This window comes from Aedes albopictus, chromosome 2 (genome assembly GCF_035046485.1).
Source record: "Aedes albopictus strain Foshan chromosome 2, AalbF5, whole genome shotgun sequence".
Taxonomy (NCBI): domain Eukaryota; kingdom Metazoa; phylum Arthropoda; class Insecta; order Diptera; family Culicidae; genus Aedes; species Aedes albopictus.
Window position 1 is genome coordinate 120581767 of NC_085137.1, and position 5047 is coordinate 120586813.

Genomic DNA, 5047 nt, shown 5'->3' on the forward strand with positions numbered 1-5047 from the left:
AGCGGTCTGTCATGACAGACAACTTTTATCAGGCGCATGGGACTATCTACGAAGGTCGTCTTGATGAGCCGCGCCGACCGAGGGGTCGCAACGTTTTACTACTTTTATGATGAATTTTGCCCAAGCAACTTCATAATCCGTTAGAATAATGTTCATCCTGTTTGTAAACCTGATAAAACGTACTTCATAATGAACGAATTAAACAATATTGTCAAATAAGTCGATAGCATGGAATTTTAGCATTTTCTTATAAGAAATCATCAGAATAAAATAAGGTTTTTATGTCAAAATCAAATTTTTACCATAATTCTAGTTATCAGCCAACATTACTAGCTTACTGCAAAGCATTTTAATTTACATTAGAAAATATTTTCTAAAAACAAACATAAAAATTTATTCAATTTTAGTTATTTACCTATAGTGGGGCAAGATGAGCACCCCTGATGGTAATATAGAAAATATTTTGAAATTATTGTAATCCACTCAATAGTGCCGAACATAGGTTTCCGTAACCTCTGCAACTATTTGGTTGAGTAAATTTCTAAAAATAAGCAACCTAATAATCGTTTATTGTTTTTCGGGTCATTTTGTATAAAGTATTATAAAACCGCATTTTTTTCAATAATCAAAAAAAAATGATAATTTTAGAACGTGATACCATAGCTATACACAAGGTTCACTATATCAATCAGTGTATGACCAATTTATTGTTAAAATATTGGGATTTTAATGAAGTGCTCTTCTTGCCCCGTAGGGGTGCTCGTCTTGCCCCGTAGCATGTTCGAACTGACCATAAAACATCTTTTTTGTTTAGTCAAATAAATCATCCTTATTGTGAATTTTTAACCCTCCCATGTTTATGGGTGATAGAAAACAAGATATAGAAGAGAACTACTGAGAGGTACTTTGAAAAATTGTGTTAACTTTCAATAAACTCAACGTGATCCTTAGGGTGCTCATCTTGCCCCGCCCTACCCTATATATTGCTGACCGCACCCCAAATTGGACTGACACAATAGTGTGCACACACCTTCAAAGTGTGATTACAGCGCAGGGATACGTCGGATCGAATTGAAGTCTTCGGTGCACTTATTCCTTGTAAATGGAGGAATAAGTGCACCGAAGACGTCGAGACGATCCGAGGCAAATGTGCACTTTTATCACCGACGATGCACTCGTCGGTGCTTTTATCACACTTTTTAGGCGTACCAAAAAAAGTGTGATAGTTCAATTTGAGATGTAGTCTGCAATATTCTACTGTATCGATCTTCTTGCCGTCCTTTTCATGCTCATGTTCTTCTTCTTCTTGGCGTAACGTCCTCACTGGGACAAAGCCTACTTCTCAGCTTAGTGTTCAATGAGCACTTCCACAGTTATTAACTAAGAGCTTCCTTTGCCAATGACCATTTTGCATGTGTATATCGTGTGGCAGGCACGAAGATACTCTATGCCCAAGGAAGTCAAGAAAATTTCCTTTACGAAAAGATCCTGGACCGACCGGGAATCGAACCCGTCACCCTCAGCATGGTCATGCTGAATACCCGTGCGTTTACCGCCTCGGCTATATAGGCCCATGCTCATGTTACATCTGCCAAAATGACCTGAGAATTGTCAGTCATTTTGAGGTTAGGTTCGTTGGTGTAATAAAGAATCGGCGACCTCTGCAAACAGTGAGTCTGAGATCTTCTCTTTGTCACTGGACTTGTTGTTGGATTCCCGAGGTTCGTTGATCTTCTCATTCAGGCACAACTACTTTCATAGTTGATCCTTCCGTTGTGTTTTCGAACCCACTAGATTAAAATCTTCTAGGAATAACTCTCGATACACCTTGCCACCGTGATTGAATTTCGCTTTCCCCTCTAGCTCGAACTTCGCTTTATCGGTTTCTGCTACCGGAGCCACCCCGTTGAGAACTTCCGCGATGTCCTTCACCTCACGAAACAGCTGAGGTAACTTCCTATTCTTCTCAACTTAACTCATTCTGCTGATACATCTGATATCACACAGGTAATCGGTACTGATACGCCTGTCGCTCGGACAAAAAAAACTTCTTGCAATAACTTCAGTAGTCTTGAGTTTTTCTAACCAATCCAATGTACTCTCGCAAAACTTTCCATAAGTTCGTCTACTTCAAACTTTGTCATGTCGGTTGCTTCTTCCGAGATCACATTCGTGAGCACCTCCGACAAACCGCTTGGATCCAATAACACCCGCATTCCGCACATGGCTTCCAAATAAAAACGAAATATCGCAATCCACACTCATCGCGCTGGGCCCATAACCAACATGTTGAAATGGAAGCTTCGGAATGAATCGGATATGGATAAGTATTTTGAGTAACTTGGGTCTAGTAAAGAACTAACTGTTAGGGAAAAATAGCATTTCATGATTGTCAAAAGCGGCAGAGGCGATTGCCTACTATGTAAAAAGGTTCCTTACAACAGATTCGATCATTCGATTTTTTTACCTGTGAAGTAACGTAACTTGAACTGTACAGGAATCGCTGCTTCATGAGGCATTTCACGAAGCGACAACATTGTTGATGATGATATTGATATTTACGGGTTAGGACGTTACTTCCTGTCAAACTTTCAATCATAAAATGGGCTCCTAAAATGGACTATTGCCTCTCTATGATAATGGAGCAATGCGACATGCACTACTAAGGGTACAGTATTGCTACAAAGTAACTAAATGCTTGTCGCAGTGGCTCATCCGAACAGAAAAAAAAACAACCGTAAATACAATTTTCTCTCGGTAATATACCAAAAAATTAAGCGCATTCCATCGGACTGGCATCTCTGGTGCAAGTTATGCGAGTTTCGATTTGTCTCACATACAGTCGACAAGTGAAAAGTAGCACTAGCCAGTCAGTAGAACATAAGGAAAAATAAGTTATGGTTTTGCCTATACCTATGGTGGCCTTGTTGGATGCGGTTGCTGTATCGAGCGGTCTCCATGCGGGTGAAGTATCCTTTTTATAACTTCCCATTTTAATGAGTTATCAAATTGGTGTAGCCCGGTGGAGTGAAAATTGAAAATTTAATTGAGTTAATTGACTTCATAGACTCTATGAATATTTTCAACCTTTTAAACGGCTGATTCCGTCCTTCGAAAGTGCAGAAATTCGATCTAATAGCCTCTGGATAATGCCAGCACGATAACAAAGTTGCTACCTGAGCTCAGAGTTTAATTAAAATCACCTGCTCTACGATGATTCGCCTTTCCGCCGAAGCGGCCGAACGAACGAAACAAACAATAAAGCACGGAAATATGCGAGGTAACTTGAGCTTGCAGTGGTCAAGTGATTTTTAGTCACGTTTTTCGTTTGCAAGCAACACCTTAAGTTGTCTTTGTAACAACTTGTCGATTTGCTATCTATCTATCTTACGGAACAAGCTGTAGCTAATGGGCTGTCCATAAATTACGTAGTACAAACAATATTTGGGATCTCTTACCAAACATCTTTAGTAGGAGAGAGGTGGTGTAGAAAAATCGTGAAAATTCCCTTACGTAATAAATGGACAGCCCCTGATGAATAACTTATAACGATAACTTTAGCGGTGAAACACTTTACTGTCGATCGGAAGGACGGCGAGTGTTGATTGTTCACTTCAGTCCAGACGGAACGAGATTAGAGACAATCAGGGAAATCGATTTTGAGCGGCAGAGAATGTTTTGGCATATTTTCTATGGTTGCGTTGATGTTCCTTAACTTGAAATGAGTAGTCTGGACCGATTTTTTATACATACTTTTTAATCTGGATGCTATTTTAATCAAGATGCCTTAAAATCAAACTTCAATTTTGAAAAATAAAAGTCTACTTTAAAAGTCTTGAGTGTTTCAATTATGAATTACCTTATTTTCATTAAGAGTTTATTAATAATGTGCGACTACACTTTGAACGACTGCTTCATACGACTCCGCCATTTCTTTATAGCGTGGCTCCTAAGGCCATTGTAAAGAATTATCCGAATTGAACCCAGCATCATAACTATAAACGACGATTAGCGTAATAGTAACGAGTAATTTGTTGAATTGCTGTTTATCCAATTAGGGGCTTTCAGAAATTGCATAGATAGGTTGTATAAAATTTCAGCCTCTTCTTGCACGCTCCTGCTTTGATCGTTTCATCAAACAGTAATCAAGTTGACAGGTGAGAAACATGTACAAAAATTCTCGGATACTTTTTCAAAACGACGTATAATACACGCAAATCCTATGTTGATACGTCGTTTTGAATAAGTATCCGAGAATTGTACATGTTGATTTCTAACCAGCCTGTTGGTCGAGCCAATAATCACATTTTTTCGAACCAAAACATTTTTTTAAGAATCCACGCGATTTTAAGGCTCATGTGAATTTTGATACTATTCATAAAAAATGGGAGCTTGTAACAATTATTGTAGAGTTCACCAGTAAAATTATTGAAAGGGTAAACAATATGAATGGATGTGCTCTAGGAGCAAGGCACTGCAAACGGGAGCAGCTCTGAGGAATTCGGAGTTACTCTTTTCATAGATGATCGACGAAATTTGTTGAAATAGGGTACTGGTTCCCTTATTCCCTACATTTTCATCCTACGAAAAACAGCGTTGTTTGTTTTGTTTCTTATTTTTGTATTTTTGTTAGGAGTGAGCACGCATGAAAACAAAAAGAACGGAATCAATCGATGCCGTAATAGCTTGTTTTCGAATAGGGTTAAAATGGGAGCGTGAGATTACTGATGGAGCACATACCCTACATCCCCGAAACTGCAACTTTCATTCAGCACACGCAACACTTTGCAGTTCGACATTGGTGCTAGGTCACACTTTGGTATAAATGGGAGAAAATCTGAGGAACTGTGAGGAATTTTGAGCAACACTTGCCCCTAGGATGTGCTATGTTGATCCAATAAAAAAAATTAAATTCAACGAAAATATTTGTTAACATTCAGGTTATAAATGTTCTTTTCGAATTTGGCTTAACATTTTGTTGTATAATCTTTATTCTGATTGCACTGTAAAACACTTCTAGAAACAATCAATAGGCATCTGTATAATT